The sequence below is a fragment of the Myxine glutinosa genome, chromosome 1 (assembly GCF_964187855.1).
Source record: "Myxine glutinosa chromosome 1, kmMyxGlut1.1, whole genome shotgun sequence".
Lineage (NCBI taxonomy): Eukaryota > Metazoa > Chordata > Myxini > Myxiniformes > Myxinidae > Myxine > Myxine glutinosa.
Window position 1 is genome coordinate 404,958,407 of NC_136261.1, and position 19,828 is coordinate 404,978,234.

A 19,828-nucleotide genomic window follows, 5' to 3' on the forward strand; every position below is an offset into this window, starting at 1 on the left:
ATAGATATACATTTTGAAGATTATAACAAAATCGTTACAATATATAGATATACATTTTGAAGATTATTAATGATTGATGTGTCATGAGATGTCTTTATTAAAAACAACTAGTGGAAGATACCATCATTCAAAATTAGCCATTGTCTTTAAACAGCAACGACAAATAACATTTATAATCTCATGAGTGAAGGAGCTGCGCTCCAACGCGAGTCGGAAGGATTGACGCGACCAAAGACGGAAATTCGTCCGAGTTGCTTTATCGCACGTATCAAACTCGGGTACTCTCAAAAGCCCGTTTATCGGGCAGCAATATATATACACATTATGCCGGAGCGTTTGCCCGGGAAAAGCGAGACCGGGCATGCCCGGGCGTCAAGGGCGAGTCCTGGAAAGGCGAGTCTGGACCTGGCCGGGCATCCTGGGCGAGCCTTGGAAAGGCGAGGCTGGGCGTGCCCGGGCGTCCTGGGCGAGCCCTGGAAAGGCGAGAGCGGGCATGCCTGGGCGTCCTGGGCGAGCCCTGGAAAGGCGAGAGCGGGCATGCCCGGGCGTCCTGGGCGAGCCCTGGAAAGGCGAGAGCGGGCATGCCCGGGCGTCCTGGGCAAGCCCTGGAAAGGCGAGAGCGGGCATGCCCGGGTGTCCTGGGCGAGCCCTAGAAAGACGAGTCTGGGCATGCCTGGGAAAGACGAGACCGGGCGTGCCCGGGAGGCTCGGGCGAGCCCGGGAACAGCGAGTCCGGGCATGCCCGGGAGAGGCGCGTCTGGGCCTGTCCGGGCGGCCTGGATGAGCCCGGCATGGTGATTGCTCCCTGGCCGCGTCCTGGTAGGTGCAAGGCGATTGTGTACACCCAGCGGTAACCGCTACATGAGCATTGAAACATATGATAAAACCAATTTGAAACAAGATCCCGGTGATAACTCACCTTCTCTTTTCAAGAGAAACATCTCACTACAGGTGGGAGTCGAATCAGACTCCCACAACAGCTACATGAGTAATTAAGCACAGGTAACCAGGTACATCAGTAATGAAACACAGGTAACCAGCTGCATCAGTAATTAAGCACAGGTAAGCAGGTGCATCAGGAATTAAGCACAGGTAACCAGGTACATCAGTCATTCTTATTGCCAGAGAAATTGAAATCAAAATCACAGTGGGTTCACCTACATTTCCTAATTGTAGCTTCACGATGGCGTCCACCTGGTTTGTGGCAATGTCTTCCTCTGCAACACACAGCACCATCTTGAAGGCCGCAACGATGGTTTCCTTTGATTCCTTGAAAATGTGCTGGTGGTGGCCATCCTCATTCCTTTGGGCCTAGTTTCCGCTTTGACAGCATCTTGGTGATCCCATCGTTTTTCGTGTATTATGAAATCCTCCTTTTTTTGTTCTTGAGGTGACATTCCCCTTGGAAAAAATGTTCATTTTGTTCTCCCATATGCAGTCCCTGTAGGTGAATACATTCACCTGGATATTGAAGTCCAGCCATTTGTACATCAGAAACCATTCCGCCCTGACATGCCGCTGCGAAGCATACTCCGCATGACACTTAATTTTCTTCCGTGGTGGTGGTGTTGGTGGTGGTGGTGATGGTGGTGGTGGTGGCGGTGTGCTGCTAGAAAATAGATTCACATCGTAATTCCGTTACTCCATTCAATTCAAACTCAAACTCCTCGTTCCTTTCTCAATATAATGCAAACTCAATATGGCAGGTGTGAAGAGTGTCACATTGAGGACTATCGTGCCACAACATGTGATCAATACCCATGCACAGGTAGATCGAATGTCATCAAAGTTGTCCAATCGGTTTGGTGCTTATTTGTTGTGACTCAACTGTTAGTTAAAGGACTAACACTGTTAGATAAAGGAGGGTGAGCAATGGATCGTGCAGCCTGGAAATCAGACATTGGGTGAAACACGGCTTACACGTGCAAACATGGAAACAGCCGGAAAACGATGACGATGAGTAAGTGTTGTGGGAACTTTTGTGTCACACTGAATGTGTGTGATGACGATGAATAAGTGTTGTGGGGACTTTTGTGTCACACTGAATGTGTGTGATGACGATGAATAAGTGTTGTGGGGACTTTTGTGTCACACTGAATGTGTGTGATGACGATGAATAAGTGTTGTGGCCTTGTGGGGACTTTTGAGTCACACTGAATGTGTGCAAAACGAAAGAGATGAGTTTGGATCTTAGACAAGGTCACAATCATGAACCTGTAACCATAGATGGATATAAGGTGGAAATTGTGAACAAATTCAAATACCTGGACATTGTTATTAACAAGCTAACTTTTGATGAAAATACCAAAGCTGTGCACAAGGGGCCACAGAAGGAGGCACCGAAGGTGGCCCGGTGATGACGCGCGCTGAAAGGGAGTACCGGTACTCAGTTTTCACTCCGTTTGTTTGTTTTTCTTTCTTTCTTGTTTGTTTGTTTGTTTGTTTTCTTTCTTGTTTGTTTGTTTTCTTTCTTCCTTATTTGTCTGTTTGCCCGGGCAGTATCACAGCCATCCTTTAAGCTGGGAAGCTGAAATTTGGGCACAATAGTGAGCATGTGCTTTGGCAAAAGCTGTACTTTTTGATTAATCAATTGATTGATTAATTATTTTATTATTATCGATGTATTAATCACTTATTTTCTTTCTTATTTGGGCAATATCGCAGGCACCTTTTGAGTTAGGAAGCTGATATTTGGACACGACAATGACCAAGTGATTTGGCTATAAAGGGTATTTCCGATTTATTGATTAATCAATTCAATTAATTATTTAATTATTCGACTACCGAATTATTATTATTTTTAACTTACAGGTTGGGATGAAATGGTGGAGGTTTAAGTATGCTATTAGCCAAATGATTAATAATTTAATTATTTTATGATTATTATTTAGTTATTTTCATTATTAATCTATTATTTATTTTCTTTCTCATCTGGGCAATATCTCAGGCACCTTTTGAGCTTTGTAGCTGAAATTTAGACATGACAGTGACCAAGTGATGTGGCTATAAAGGATATTTTTGATTTATTGATTAATCAATTAATTGATTAATTACTTATTGATTAATCAAATAATTAATTAACTATTTAATTTTTGATTAATTACTAATTTATTATCGATTAATTAATCATTTATTTATTTTCTTTCTCATCTGCCAATATCTCAGGCAAGTGATGTGGCTATAAAGGATATTTTTGATTTATTGATTGATCACTTAATTTTTTTGATCGATTAATTATTTGATTCATTTTCAGAAAGTTGCAGCTTCGGATGAAACCACTAGCGTCACTAAGGGGGTGCAGGGGGTGCGGACAACACTGGGTGACACTATCAGAGGGGGTGACACCAAATTTTTGCAGTGTCAAGGCTTTCCGATCTTGCGATATTATCAATTAAAAGTGAGTTGGCGAAAGGCATTGATTTCGATGAAGTGATTCACAAGTTCGCAGCTTTGAAGGCCAGGAAAGGCAACTTCTGAATTAGTCGAGATGTTCACCAAGTGCTGAAATGCTTGTGTATTTGTTCCTGTTTATTTTTATGGTATTATTTTATTTATGAGTATATTTCCATATGCATTTGTCTACAAGTTCTACATTATTTGGGCCGTTATTGATGATGCAAACCTAATCCATTAATGTATCTCATGTAACAATAAAGTTTAACGTTAAAATCAACATAATTTTGATGTTGTTCTTAAACGTTTTTACTTCGAATTCTATTGTTCTCTTACCGAATTTTTACTTTAACCACATGAAACTATGTAAATGTAAATACATTTAGGCTGTGCATATGATATTGTAATTTAAAGGTGTAATTTTAATTTTGCGAGTTGTTTATGTCACTACTATTGCCATTACATTCAGTGATTATACGGAAATTACGACTTAGGAGTAACATTAGTACAAAAAACATTACGAAGGATTCTGTATGGTCTGGTACGGGAGGAGGTCCATGTAGTCAGGTTCACTGTTTTTTCGTTCAAAATTTTTGGAGATTAGCAAAACTACACATTTTTGGAATATTCAGACCATGAGGAATCCAAAAATTAATGTTGTGTGTACCCCGGTGTGTACCCGGTGTGTACCCCGGTTTAGAATAGGTACACCGTATCCCTGCGTGTCTTAAGAGGCAGCTAAAAAGGGTTGGCGTCAGGAAGGGCATCCGGCCATAAAAACATTGCCTCAAAAAGAGAACCATGACAATTACAACTACATATTGGCAGGGTACAGCCCGAAGTACCCCGTGGGGGACACCACTCCCTCTCGTCAAAACTCAAGGTGGGGAACCCGATCAAAGCAAGGGTGGAAATCATTCCATTTATGACGACGAAAGGTCTGATGCCCGACGTGGAGATCGGTTTCTGAAGTTTGGGACATGGAATGTAGGGACAATGACAGGGAGATCAGGAGAAGTGGTGGAAGTATTGGTCAGAAGAAGAGTGGACATATGTTGTGTGCAAGAGACGAGATGGAAGGGAAGTGGTGTGAGAATGGTGAAGGACAGGGACAGAAAAGGCAGGGACAGAAATACAAGTTCGTGTGGCAAGGGTGCCCGGAGGGCGTGAATGGTGTTGGTGTCCTGTTTTCTGAGGAGTTTGTAGACAGTGTGGTGAGTGTGACAAGAGTGAGTGAAAGGTTGATGATGGTGAAAATGATGATTGGAAAGCTCTTGGAGAACGTCATCTCGGGATATGCTCCGAAGGTTGGTCGGAGCGATGAAGAGAAGGACAAGTTCTGGTGTGCAATAGAGAAGATGATGGAAAATGTGAAAGATGAGGAAGTTGTTGTGGTAGGGGGAGACCTAAATGGACATGGGGGAAGGAGTATGGACGGTTTTGAGGGAGTTCATGGGGGTTTCGAAAATGGTGTGAGAAATGGAGAAGGTGAAAGGATTTTGGAGTTTGCTGATGGAGCTTATTTGTTCATTTGTAATACTCAGTTCCAGAAAGAGGATAATAAGCTTGTTACATACACGTCAGGTGGGTCGACGACAACCGTTGACTACCTGATGGTGCGTAGGCGAGATAAGGGGCACCTCCGGGATACAAAGGTGATCCCGGGGGAGGAGGCTGTTTCACAGCACCACTTGGTTGTCTGCGACATAAGGGTGAAAAGTGCGAGGAGAGCTCAGCGGGTGAAGTACCAACCGAGAATGAAGGCATGGAGGTTGAAAGAGGTGACAGTGAGGGAGGCATTAAAAGAGAGGCTGAGTATGGCAGAGGATGATGTGGTTGAGCTTGAAAGTGGTTGGATGTCAATAAAAGATAGTCTGTTTGGAGCCGTTGGTGAGGTTTGTGGATGGACAAAAGGACTACCGAGGCACTCGGAAACATGGTGGCGGGATGATGAAGTTGGAAAGAGGATTGACGAGAAGAGGAAGAAGTTCAAGGAGTGGCAGAAGGCGAAGGGTATGGGGGCAGAAAAAGCAGAGCATGAAAGTTATAAGGCAGCCAAGAAGGCTGCAAAGAAAGAGGTAGCAAAGGCGCAGGAGGCATGTAGGAAAATGTTCGGAGAACGCTTGGATTCGGAAGAGGGTCAGAGAGCGGTATTCAGGATTGCAAAGCAGATAGCGAAAGAGAGTTGTGATGTGATGGGGGTGAGTTGCTTGAAGGATGAAGTGGGACAAATCGTTGTGGACCCAGATGGAATTAAAGGAAGATGGAAGAGATATATGGAAATACTGTTGAATGCAGAGAATGAATGGGATGGCAACATAGAGAGTAACCCAGTTTTATGACCGGCAGAGAAGATAACTGAGAAGGAAGTTGAGGAAGCGATAAAAGCAATGAAGAGTAGAAAAGTGGGAGGGCCAACAGGAGTTGTGGGAGATATGTTGAAGGCAGCGGGAAATTGGGGTGTGAAGAGAATGACAGAGATCTGCAATCTGGTGGTGAAAGAAGGCCGCATTCCAGTGGATTGGGAACTGAGTACCCTCGTCCCTCTATACAGGGGGAAAGGTGACCCTCTGGACTGTGGCTCCTATCGAGCGATAAAGTTATTGGAGCATGGAATGAAGGTATTGGAAAGGGTTTTGGAGAGGAGGATAAGGAAGAAAGTGAAGATCGACAAAATGCAGTTTGGATTTATGCCAGGAAGAAGAACGACAGACACGCTTTTTATTGTAAGGCTGTTGCAGGAGAAGTACATGGAGAAGAGGAAGAAGGTGTTTCTTGGGTTTTTGATCTGGAGAAAGCATTCGATAGGGTTCCACGCAAAGTAGTGACATGGGCATTGAGGAAGTTAGGAGTGGAGGAATGGTTGATCAGAGGAGTGATGGCAATGTACAAAAGAGCGTGCACAGCTGTAAGGACGAAGGACGTGAACAGTGGTGAGTTTGAGGTGAAGGTGGGAGTGCATCAGGGGTCGGTATTAAGTTCACTACTACTTGTAGCTGTGATGGAGGTCCTGGCTCAGAACGTAAAGGAGGGTTTACCATGGGAGTTGTTGTATGCATATGATCTGGTGTTGATTGCGGAAACTATGGATGGACTGAAGGAAAAGATGAAAAAGTGGAAGGAATGTATGGAGACAAAAGGTCTGAAGGTGAATATCGGAAAGACGAAGGTGATGGCAAGTGGGGGTGAGTCCATATCCATATGCCCGGTCCATATCCGCTTGTAAATATTCCCCTATTTCCTCAATACTTCCCAATTATCCCCAATCCCCCATTCCCTAGTCCCATTTTCTGTAAACAACACTCTGTAGATCCGACCTCCCCCTATTTCCCCCATTAAATGTCGTGCCCAGGTTCACCGCATCTCATGTAAGACAACTATAGGACATCTTGCTAGTTATTCTTAGTCTATGTCAGTTAAGGACTCGTTTCCATTAATTCTGACCCTTCGTTGCACCAGAATGTGATTGTATGGCACCGTTAGGAAGTTTAGGACCTCCCAATACCTCCCCGCAGCTCTTCCTCATGGTTCAGCAACAACAACAACAACAACAGCAACGGCAGCGGCATGCACAGGGAGTGCGCGTCCTCACTCCGGCTTGGTTGGTAGGGGGTGTTGGGAGGGCACGAGGCCTTCCCAACGAGCCGCCATCGAACATGTGCTCGACGGGGTTACCAAATAGGGGCTCCCTGTCAGCTCCTCATCAAGGGCGGAGCCCGGTAACCCCCGCACCCAATGGAAGCGGCGGACCGGCCCCAGGGGGGCGGAGCCAACCAGCCGAGGGCGTGTCACTCCCCGCTGAGCATGCGCAGGAAGAGGGAGGTGACGTCAGATGCGCGCTGAGCTTGGAGCAAGCAAGACGTACCCTCCGAGCGCTGTGAGGCCTCCCCGCATCTTCTGGACTGGACCGTGCTTTATCCTGTCCCCGAGCCAAGGTGCACCTTGTGCTATCGACTACCTGTCCCTTCCTGCCATCAATCCCTGTGTAAGTCAGCCTTATTCCGTTTGTCTGTGGTCTGTCTGGGATAAGATAAGACGGTAATTAAGTGCCCATCTCTTCTGTGTCTTCTACCTCACTCTGCTGTGTAATCTACCCCCTTTTCTCCACCACTGTAATTATACCCTCCTCCGGAGGTCTTGAGAACTGTACCCCTTGCGTCGTTTCCTCTTTCCCAGTCGTCGTGTCCTTTCTATCATTGATTTGGCATAGCGCGATTTGGTCAACGTCTGGGTGGAATCGGGTTCTAGTCGGGGAATAACTGTTCGGTCGCGGCAATACCACCGCTCGGTAAATAACATCTAAACCGCGTCCGTAACAATTCCGGTAACGTAACAATTCCGTCCGGGATATGGACCGGGCATGCATGTGGTGAGGTGGAAAGAACTGGGAAGTGGCCGTGTGCTGTGTGCAGGAAGGGTGTCGGAGTGAACTCCATTCAATGTACAATGTGCGCTCAGTGGGTTCATTAAAAATGTAGTGGTCTGAGAGGGTCATTAACCTGTGTGGCAGCTACATTCAAATGTAAGGTGTGCACAGAGGGAGCTGCAGATGGAGGAAATGTTGCATTGGATCTTGGAGACGGCGTGAAGCTGGAAGGTGTGAAAACATTTTGCTACCTCGGAGACATGCTGAATGGAGAAGGTGGATCAGACTCGGCAACGGTTGCTAGAGTGAGATGTGCATGGAAGAAGTTTCGGGAACTGAGTGGTGTGCTGATGAGGAGGGGAGTGTCGTTGAAACTGAAGGGAAAAGTGTATGCTGCACGTGTAAGAAGTGTTATGATTTATGGGAGCGAGACATGGGTAATGAACGTATAGCAGCAATGAAGGCTGGAAAGGGTGGAAATGCGAATGGTTCAGTGGATGTGTGGAGTATCGTTGAGAGAGAGGAAGACAAATGATGGGAATGGAGCCTGTGATGGATGCTGTGAAGAGAAACAGTTTGAGATGGTTTGGTCATGTGTTGAGGAAGGATGAAAGTGACTGGTTGAGAAAAGTGATGGAAATGAATGTCGAAGGAAGTAGAGGACTGGAGCCTGTGAAGAGAAACAGTTTGAGATGGTTTGGTCATGTGTTGAGGAAGGATGAAAGTGACTGGTTGAGAAAAGTGATGGAAATGAATGTCGAAGGAAGTAGAGGACGGGGAAGACCGAGAAAGACTTGGCTGAAGATGGTGGAAGAATAAATGCGGGCAAGGGGGTTAATAAGGGGAGATGCAGAAAATAGGGCAAAATGGAGAAGATTGTCATGGGGACCGCAAGGCTAACCCCCGCTCTAGCAGGGAAAATGGCCTTAAAATGTATGTTGTTGTGTTGTTGTATTTATTTTAATTACGCAATTAATCAATCAATTATTGTACACCGCTCCCTCCCAATACCGTCTCTATGTTTTGCCCCCGCAATGCCACATGATGGAGAAAATATTATTTAATTATTTGGCATGAAGGCGGTGTGCTTTGTTTGTATATGTACTTGTTATTATTATTATTATTATTATTATCATTATTATTAAGCTGGCTGTATTTTGATTTACCAGGTTCAATTTTGCAGGCTGGCCGGATAGCCTCGGGACTGGTGACATGGCCTTGAGGTTCGCACATTCACATCTGAGCTGTCTCCCAGGGTTCAAATCCAGACTCACCTAGAAACTATCCCGGTGTTTCACAGGCAGGGCGATTCATCAATATGTGTGCCGTCTCACTGATGGATGTCAAATGGGCATCCCGTCTGCCGGTATTAGTTGGTGGACTTTAAAGATCCCCACGCTGTCCTTTGCGAAGAGTAGGCAAGTTTTCGTCTGCACCGTAAAGAAAATCTGAATCGTCTGCAAAATGACACACGTATTATTTCTTTTTTTAGGTTACAATTGTGGGTGGTGTCAGGCCAGTCTTTACAACCAATGGGTATAGGGCAGACATACATATATACATACAGACATACATAATATGTTTATGTTTATGTGCATAATATATACATATATGCATAATATATACATATGTATATTGTTGCGGATATGGCATTTGGCCTCCATATCCGCTTGTAAATATTCCCCTATTTCCCCAATACTCCCCAACTATCCCCAATCCCCCATTCCCTAGTCCCATTGCCTGTAAATAACACTCTGTAGAACCGACCTTCCCATTTTTCCCCCATTAAATGTCGTGCCCAGGTCCACCGCATCTCACGTAGACAACTTTCGGACATCTTGCTAGTTATTCTTAGTCTATGTCAGTTAAGGACTCGTTTCCATTAATTCTGACTCTTCGTTGCACCAGAATGTGATTGTATGGCACCAGTAGTGAGTTTAGGACCTCCCCATACCTCCTCCCATCTTCCCCATGAAACAACAACAACAACAACTACAACAACAACTACAACAACAGAGGGGGGGGGCGCGGCGCGGGGAGTGTGCGTCCTCACTCCGGCTTGGTTAGCCGCCATTGCCCATGCGCTCCACGGGGTTACCACGAAGGGGCTGGCTGTCAGCTCCTCGTCAGGGGCGGAGCCCGGTAACCCCCCGCAGCCAGTGCGAAGCAGCGGGCCGATTCCATCTGGGGCGGAGCTAACGAGCCGAGGGCGTGTCACTCCCCGCCGGATATGCGCAGCCACTTACCGGACGTGACGTCAGATGCGACCCCCAGCTTGAAAAGACAAGTCGCGACCTCCGAGCGTTGAGCGACCTCCCCGCATCTTTGGACCGGACCGGGTCGATTTTGCCCCTGAGCCAAGGTGCACCTTGAGCCATCGAATACCTGCCCCTCCTTGCCATCAATCCCCGTGTGAGTCAGTTTTGTCCCGTTTATCTGTGGTCTGTCGGGAATAAGATAAGTGTGTCTAAGTGCCTATCTTCCTATGCTGTCTCTCTCATCCCTGTAATCTAACCTTCCGCAATAATATAACCTCCTCCGGCGGCCTTGAGAACTGTACCCCTGGTGTCGTGTCATTTAACCTAGCCGTTGTGTCCTTTCCTTCATTGATCTAGCGTAGCGCGACTCGGCCAACGTTCGAGTATAATCGGGTAACTTGTGCGAACACGGCGGCCATTCCGCTCGGCCCAGCATAACATCAAAGTCGTGTCCGTAACAATTGGTGTCAGGAGTGGGATTCGGACCTGGGACTAAATTCATTTAGCCCAAATTTTGGAACACCAATTGTACCATTAGGGTAACAATTGGTGTCGAGGAGTGAGATTCGATCCGGAGCGCGTTTTACGCGCTCGAAATTATAACGGCGAAATTTGATTGTGTTTTACAAAATATAAAAACCCGAATTTTGAAAGTCGCGCTATGGCAGACCAAGTCGGCTGGGGTCCGGTAGAGGAGAGTGAGGCAGGGTCGATCCAGGATCAAATTGAGGGACATGAGGAGAGCGAAGCAGTGAGGGTAGCAGACGCACAAAATAGCGTCGTTGCGCCCGACGTTACGGGCGCGCAAAATGGCGCCTCGCAAGAGCGCGCGGTAGCCGAGCCCGCTGTATCAACGGGCTTTAACATGCAGCCGATTGACATGCAGGCCCTCATTGCGCAGCTACAGGCAGCTGTACAGATGAGTATGGGGAGCCAAATTGAGCGATTGGGTGAGCGGTTGGGAAACCAAATTGTGGGAATGAGGGCTAATAGTGAGCGATTGGAAGGCAAATTGAGGGACATGAGGGACGAAGCGAGGGGTACCGGTGAGGGGTTAGACAATAATTTTAAGGGATTAGACGACAAATTTGGGAAATTAGACAATAGATTAGGGGAAATACAGGAGGGGTTAATGGGGGTAGAAAACAGAATGGCCGCTCAATAGAATCAAATGGAAGGGATGCAAAAAGGGTTAGAGGGGTTAGAAAACACCATGGAAGGCAAATTGAGGGACATGAGGGACCAAGCGGAAAGGGAAGTTAAACAAATGGGGCAGCAGATAGAGGGGGTCAGAATGGGGGTAGAAACCAAACTGGATGCTCACAGGGAGGAAATGGAGCAGATGAGGGTGGCATCTGGGCAGGAGATGCAAGTGATGGGAGAAGCGATCAGAAGAGGTGTGAGTGAGGAGGTCGGAGGAGTGCGCGAGGAGGTGAGGCACTGTAAGGAGCGCATGGAGAAGGAGGTGAGAAAGGGGACTGTAAAATTGCAAGGGGGCATAGAGGACCTGACGCAGGAGGTGGAACAGCTGACGGAGGGACAAAAAGGACTAACGGAGCAGGTTCAAAGGAACACTGCGGTATTAGGAGGGTTAAAGGCGACACAGAAAGAACTAAAAGATGACTTGATAGCGACGAAGAGGGAATGTCAGATGGTACGTGAGGGACTGACAACGAGGTTGGACGAGGTGATAGAGGTAATGGAGACGACGGACCGGCAGGTGAGGACGCACATGGAAACGGTCAAGGTAGCCTTAGAGGACGAACTTGAGGAGACGTACCGGGGAATAAAAGAGGTGAAGCAGAAATTAGAAGAAGTGGAAGAAGGGGTGAGCGAAATTAAGAAGCGACGGAGAGGGGATAAGAAAGAGATAAAAGAGGAGATAAGAGAATTGGTCCAAAGTCTGTGTTTGGATCGTGATGATGTGCTCATTAACCGGATGAGGGATTCGCAGGTGATGGAGGAGAAGCGAAGAGGAAGAGGACCCGGTGTAAGTGGTGACCAATATGGTCGTGCGTATGATGCGCCAGGGGATTTAAGAAGCTTGGGGGTCGAGATGGACCCGGGTGTTCGTGAGAGGCCGTTGGTGAAGTGTGCGACAGGTCTGGTGTGTGAAAGAGGAGGTGTGCGAGAAAGTCCGACTCTGGGGTGTGTGAGGAAAAAGTGCGTGCCAAGGAGTGAGGGTGCTGGCGAGAGTGAGTCGGTCGTAGCGCGTGTGCGAGGGAGCACATGGAAGCGCGGTGTGGTAAGTGTTACAGAGGGTGTGATGGGAGAGTGTGCGCGAGAAAGGTGTGTGACGGACGGCTGCATGGGGAAAGAGTGCGCTGTCAAAGGCAAGGAATAATGCACACCTGTGGTGAGTGTTACAGAGGGTGTAACGGGAGAGTGTGCGCGAGAAAGGTGTGTGACGGACAGGTGCATGAGGAAAGAGTGCGCTGTCAAGAGTAAGGGTGAGTGCGCTGTCAAGAATGGAGGTGAGAGTAGTGAGAGTGACAAGGAGCGTGAGTTGGTTGTGACAGGTGAGAAAGGATGCACACCTGGAATGGTAGAGCGTGAGTGGGAATGCACGCTGGAATTGGTAGTGAGGCACGTGGTTGGGTGTGCGAATGAGAGCACACCTGTGATTGTCACAGAGGAGGTGACAGAGGAGGGGGCGCGAAGAGGTGTGTTGGTGAGGTGTGCGACCAACGAATGTGTGCCAAAGTGTTCGGTGGTCAGGTGAGTGACCAAGGCTGTGAGTGGAATGGGTGTACCTGGGTGTGTAAGGAACGGTACAAGGAGCATGGAAACGGCTGGATGTGTGAGCAAGGAACGGGCTGCGGGGTGTAAGCGTCCAGGTGAAGCATCGACGGTAACCGGTTTAGAGGTTAGAGCGACTTTTAGCCGAATCGGGCCCTCGGTGCGTGCTGGGCCTCGCTTTGAACGGCCGCGTCCGTGCTCCACTAGGCGGAGCGGGCAGCCCGATAGAAAGGGTCGTCGTGGCGACCACTTTTTGTTGAGGCAGTCCGGCAGGTCGAGATCGGGACATTGGATGGCTCCACGCCGAGATGGTGCGTGGGATCTCGGCCCGGGTAAGCCCCCGTCCCTGCACCGAGTGCCGGACGCATCCAGCCGCTGGCACAGAACAACCCGCATTCATGGCTTGGCTTTACGAAGCCGGGCTTTGGACAGGAATTGGCGCACCGAGAGGCATTAGTGAGTAGACTGGGTGATGAGGTTAGTGTTTTGGACCCAAAATTAGAGAAAAACAAAATTTGATGATTGGCAAGGGATTGGCAGTAGTGATTGGCAGATGATGGGTAGTGATTGGCAAATTTTTAATTTGTTGAAATTTGGTGTGCAAAATTGGTAGTGAGCGATGGGCCCGGTGGGTAAGGCTGGCATCCCTGCCGCCCTTCCCATAGTGGGGCAAAGGAGCAATAGTTTATGGGGTGTATGGCAGTGAAAACTAGCCCGGGTGGGTTAGGTTATATTGTAGGGATCTAGCGAAGATGACATTAGGTGACGTTAAGTTTAGTTAGTGACTGATACCTGTAGTGGGGACGCAGGTAGATTAGTATGGATGATAATGACGAGGGAGCACAATAGTTTAAAGGGACGACTGGGAAGCGCAAGTTTCAGAGGGGAGTAGTTAGATGAGATGATGCTGTGTGAGAGCTGGACAGGTGTGTGGAGCAGTGGGTGAGTAGTGAGTGTTGTGGATCAGCGCGAATGCGCTTGGGGAGAGAAGGGTGCAGGTGGCACCAGGTGTGAGAGCACAGGTGTGCAGGTACAGGTGTGTGGAGAGAGTTGGAGTAAGTGGTACGGAGTGGTGTGCATGGTGCGAAGGTGTGGATGGGGGAAGAGTGGACCCCTTTCACGAGTACCCGGGGCGGGTAGTGTAAGTGTTAGGTAGAGGGTATAGGTAAATTGTGGTTGGATATTGGCATTTGTGGTGCGGTTGCAGAATGGTGTTGTGGATGGGTGCATTAGTGTTGTGGAAATGGCTGGGCATGTAGCCTGTTAGTGTGTGTAGTTGGTTGGGCACTCCACCACTGTGAGGATGTCGGCCAGGTGAGGCCGCAGGTGGGCTCTGGGAGCCGGTAGTTGTGAGTGGGTGCCTGAGGATCCCGGGTGTGGATCGGGCAGCCCAGTGCCAGAGAGGGCACCGAGTGGGGAGAGCGCCAGAGGGCCTTCCCCAGGTAGTTAGGTTAGGGTAAGGAGCAGGTAAGCTCGGAGGCAACTGCAGTGGTGGAGGTGTGCAGGTGGGTAGACCCGCTGGGAGAGGTACACGCCACAGCCCAGAAATTGTGCGAGGGCACCGGGAGATGAATCGGGGGAGTGAGACCCCAAATTGAAAAGCACCACAGTTGGTCAATGGGAATTGGTTTTTAGAACCCATAGTGTATGTTGGCCAATGGATTGGCAGGGAAAGACCCCGGGTAATGTAAAGTTGTTAAAGTCATTTAGGAAATAGTTAGGATTGATGAACCTGTCGCACCATACGCAGCCACTTACCTGTGGTGATGATGACTCCACACCTGTGTTTTCCTTGTTCTGTGTGCAGGAAATGAGAATTGCTGTGTGGATTGGTGAGACGCATCACGACGTGGATGAGACATTGGGGTGATTCCATCTCTCCCTCCCTAGGAGGGACTGATGATGAATTGGTGATAGCAAATTATGATGTTGAGTTGGAGATGGCAAATTTTGATGAGAGTTGAAAATGGCAAATTTGATTGGTTAGGAGGGAGAGAAGACGAATTTGGTTTATGGGAGGAACGGGGAAGACAGTAGGGACGTTTGTTGATTTGTAAAGTAGATGTTTATGGGTAGTGTTGTGTTTTGTGGATACAGTAAGGGGTAAGGGAGGGGCCATGTAGGTTACCTGGTGGGGGGGGGGAGCGTACGGTAGGAACGTACCTGTCTCACCTGGTTCCCATGTGCCCCTAGTGTGCATTATCTTGTATTGCGTGCACTTTTGCGCCCTTACCACCTTACTCGCTTGTCTTTTCTTTTGTCTCCCACCTCCGAGGATCTGGCTTTGGGGCAGAGAGAGAGGAGAGAGAGGTGCTGGCTCCGCAGTTGTGGTCCTGCACTTTCGCTGCTTGCTGCCTGGATCGATACACCATATGGACCGCAATTTTGGTGGCCACCCACAATGGACCGCAGTTCTTTTGCGGGCAAGCACCACCCGTTGATGGACCTATGGGTCAACGTGGCACCTATGCCATACAAGGTGAACCACTTATAGTTGGCCCCCTGATGGCCACAATACAGAAATGGACGCGGTTGGCGCCTTTCTTTATTTTTTTGAAAGAGGCAAGAACACCAAGTGCACCACACGAAGGCAAGACCAGCGGCAGAACATCGGCCGGCTGCGACACCACCGGTGATTTATAAACACTTTATTGGTGCACCGGATGGTGCTGACTGTGTTATGGGGTGGTGCTTTTGATGCTTGGATGGGGTGCTCTGCACATTATTAAAGGCCGTAAGGCCACAGAGCACTCGTGAGTTGGTGTATCGATGCTGGCATGCGTGCTCTCTCTATGCATAACATCTGCATGTGTTCCTCCAAAAACAGGCCCTGGATCGTAGTGTAAATATCAGCGTAGTCTTGTGTAAATAATGCTCCCTACCGGCTGTATGTTTAGTTTGCGAATTCTTTCCGCGATTCGGTTATCCTGTGGGCGTGTTTCTGTGAGGAGAAGGGTGCAACGTCGCAGGGGGACATATTTACTCATTTGTGAATATCTGTAAAACTGTCGCACTCAGGGTAGAGTTAATAGTAGAGGGAACTACATCTGAGTGCCACACTAAAATAGGTAAAAATTTATCGGGTCGGAACGCCCCGAGGGTAGAGAAGGGTGCATTGTTGCGGATATGGCATTTGGCCTCCATATCCGCTTGTAAATATTCCCCTATTTCCCCAATACTCCCCAACTATCCCCAATCCCCCATTCCCTAGTCCCATTGCCTGTAAATAACACTCTGTAGAACCGACCTTCCCCTTTTTCCCCCATTAAATGTCGTGCCCAGGTCCACCGCATCTCACGTAGACAACTTTCGGACATCTTGCTAGTTATTCTTAGTCTATGTCAGTTAAGGATTCGTTTCCATTAATTCTGACTCTTCGTTGCACCAGAATGTGATTGTATGGCACCAGTAGTGAGTTTAGGACCTCCCCATACCTCCTCCCATCTTCCCCATGAAACAACAACAACAACAACAACAACTACAACAACAACTACAACAACAGAGGGGGGCGGCGCGGCGCGGCGCGGGGAGTGTGCGTCCTCACTCCGGCTTGGTTAGCCGCCATTGCCCATGCGCTCCACGGGGTTACCACGAAGGGGCTGGCTGTCAGATCCTCGTCAGGGGCGGAGCCTGGTAACCCCCCGCAGCCAGTGAGAAGCGGCCGGCCGATTCCATCTGGGGCGGAGCTAACGAGCCGAGGGCGTGTCACTCCCCGCCGGATATGCGCAGCCACTTACCGGACGTGACGTCAGATGCGCCCCCCAGCTTGAAAAGACAAGTCGCGACCTCCGAGCGCTGAGCGACCTCCCCGCATCTTTGGACTGGACCGGGTCGATTTTGCCCCTGAGCCAAGGTGCACCTTGAGCCATCGAATACCTGCCCCTCCTTGCCATCAATCCCCGTGTGAGTCAGTTTTGTCCCGTTTATCTGTGGTCTGTCGGGAATAAGATAAGTGTGTCTAAGTGCCTATCTTCCTATGCTGTCTCTCTCATCCCTGTAATCTAACCTTCCGCAATTATATAACCTCCTCCGGAGGCCTTGAGAACTGTACCCCTGCTGTCGTGTCATTTAACCTAGCCGTTGTGTCCTTTCCTTCATTGATCTAGCGTAGCGCGACTCGGCCAACGTTCGAGTATAATCGGGTAACTTGTGCGAACACGGCGGCCATTCCGCTCGGCCCAGCATAACATCAAAGTCGTGTCCGTAACAATATATATGCATAATATATATACATAATATGTATACATACAAACAAAAAAGTTTGAAATTCCCGCCGAACAAAAAACGACTCCTGCGAACAATTGACGACGCTTCCGAACCCCCGCGCATGTTTGGCGAACTTTTGGAGCCTAAAATACGAATGTTGGACTTTGCCATTTTTTCGACATTCGCATCCTTCGCGAACCGTTCGCGTGTCCGTGAAAACCCACCTTAAGCAGCGATGGCATTCATCATACGATGGCATTTCATCAATCCTGTAATAATGCTTTTTCAACCCTGGAACGGATTAACATCAATTCGGAATGGAATAAAATAAAGTGGGAAGGTGGAATTTTCGTAGGAAATATGCTGATAATTAAATATTAAATTCTTTAAATTCCCTCTAATTAAATATTAAATAAATTAAATATTCTAATAATAAATAATAATATTAAATATTAAATAATTAAATATAATTAAATAAATGTAATTAAATATTAAATAATATTCATATTAATATTAAATATTGGGTGGGGGCGGGGGGGGGGGGAGTGAGGAGTGGTTGTGATTCTGGATTTTGATTAAATGTGATTCTGCATTGTGATTTTCTGGTCTACTCTGGGATACAAAACGTAAACTGTTCACCTGGCGGAGGTATGCTCTCTACTGAGTGCCGTTCTAGTTTTACTCGTTTTAACACTCTCTTGATGCCTTCTTTTTCATTTCAGACTGCTCTAATGAAAACTGGTGTTGTTGCATGGCCTTGTCAATATCGCTTGTCGTGTTTGGCACGAATACTCCCGAAGCTAAGTGGATGTTTCTTTCAAGCTCGTTGTAACCATCGAGCGACTATTTCAAATTTAGGTTTTTCTGGACCATATGCTATGGCTCAGCATGAAAATGTAGTTTCACATTCGAGATTTCATTTTAAAGGAACAATTTTCTGGCCTTCACCTTTGGCACTCTCCGGTGCTTGCACAAGCAGAGACAATTGATGCAGGTAACTGGTCCTTAACCTTGACTTCAGCAATACTGTCAAATCAAATGTGATGGAGGCTTTGTCAGATAATCTACTATATAAGAGAGATGTCTGTCTGTATGTCTGTCTGTCTGTCTGTCTGTGTGTCGCCATTTTTCTCAGAGATGGCTGAACGGATCTTCGCCAAACTTTCAGATATTCATCAATGAGTGCCTGGGAATGTTTTAAGCAACCCCCCCCCCCCCCCCCAAAAAAAAAAAAACAACATGGTTTTTTTGGAGTAAAAAAAAAATACACTCAATAGCGCCAAAGCTTTTAAAAATTAATGACAGTTATATACAAGTACACATTCGCATAAATAAATACAAAACAATCACCAGACTTTTGAATACAAATAAATCAAACAATTCCGGAAGTGTACGAAGTTGGTAGTATGGATTCTTCTTCTTCCTGTTCGGCATCACACAACGCAGAAACGGGATGAACGCCACATTCACCAGCATATATTTATTTAAAAGGTGATGAACCCCCTTCCTCTCCTGCCTCCCCTCCCTCCCCCCCATTTCCCCTTCCTCCCCTCTCTCCCCCCTTTCCCCCTCTCCCCCTTCTCCCCCTTCACCTCCTCCTCCCCCACGCCCGTCAATGCCGGGTACTTCTGCTAGTCTACTATATAAGAGAGATGTCTGTCTGTGTGTCGCCATTTTTCTCAGAGATGGCTGAACGGATCTTCGTCAAACTTTCAGAGGTTCATCAGTGAGTGCCATCAGGAGTGTTTTACGCAAAAAACAACAAATTTTTTTTTTTAAGTTCGTTTTTTTGGGAGTTAAAAAAAAATCCCTCAATAGTGCCGAAGCCTTTTTAAATTAATGACAGTTATATACAAGTACACATTCGCATAAATAAATACAAAACAATCACCAGACTTTTGAATACAAATAAATCAAACAATTCCGGAAGTGTACGAAGTTGGTAGTACGGCTTCTTCTTCTTCCTAATCGGCATCACCCACCAGCATATATATGAACCACCTTCCTCTCCTGCCTCCCCCTATCCCCTCCCCTCCCCTTCTCCCCCCTCCTCCCCCTGCTGTCCCCTCCGTCCCCTCCCCCAACCCCTCAAATCAAATGCACTACTAATGTAAGACTTCACGATCGGAGTGGAAGCTTGATCTATTTCAAGCATCAGCAAAAAATTCTTATTTTGTTTTACAGTTTACAGGAGTGGAGGAATGGTTGATCAGAGTAGTGATGGCAATGTACAAAAGAGCACGCACAGCTGTAAGGACGAAGGACGGGAACAGTGGTAAGTTTGAGGTGAAGGTGGGAGTGCATCAGGGGTCGGTACTAAGTCCACTACTATTTGTAGCTGTGATGGAGGTGCTGGCTCAGAACGTAAAGGAGGGTTTACCGTGGGAGTTGTTGTATGCAGATGATCTGGTGTTGATTGCGGAAAGTATGGATGGACTGAAGGAAAAGATGAACAAGTGGAAGGAATGTATGGAGACAAAAGGTCTGAAGGTGAATATCGGAAAGACAAAGGTGATGGCAAGTGGTAAAGCATGTGGTGAGGTGGAAAGAACTGGGAAGTGGCCGTGTGCTGTGTGCAGGAAGGGTGTCGGAGTGAACTCCATTCAGTGTACAATGTGCGCTGAGTGGGTTCATCAAAAATGTAGTGGTCTGAGAGGGTCATTAACCAGTGTGGCAGCTACATTCAAATGTAAGGTGTGCGCAGAGGGAGCTGCAGATGGAGGAAATGTTGAGTTGGATCTTGGAGATGGCGTGAAGCTGGAAGGTGTGAAAACATTTTGCTACCTCGGAGACATGCTGAATGGAGAAGGTGGATCAGACTCGGCAACGGTTGCTCGAGTGAGATGTGCATGGAAGAAGTTTCGGG

General features: G+C 47.6%; 1 long non-coding RNA gene across 1 annotated transcript; it reads right to left on the reverse strand.

Moving 5' to 3' along the window:
* Window positions 1–237: 237 nt before the first annotated feature.
* LOC144889597 (uncharacterized) lies at window positions 238–9,078 on the reverse strand. The gene is made up of 2 exons (XR_013621906.1): window positions 9,034–9,078; window positions 238–1,441 (listed from the first exon to the last, which is right to left on the reverse strand). It is a non-coding gene; the product is annotated as an uncharacterized LOC144889597 (long non-coding RNA).
* Window positions 9,079–19,828: the final 10,750 nt, after the last annotated feature.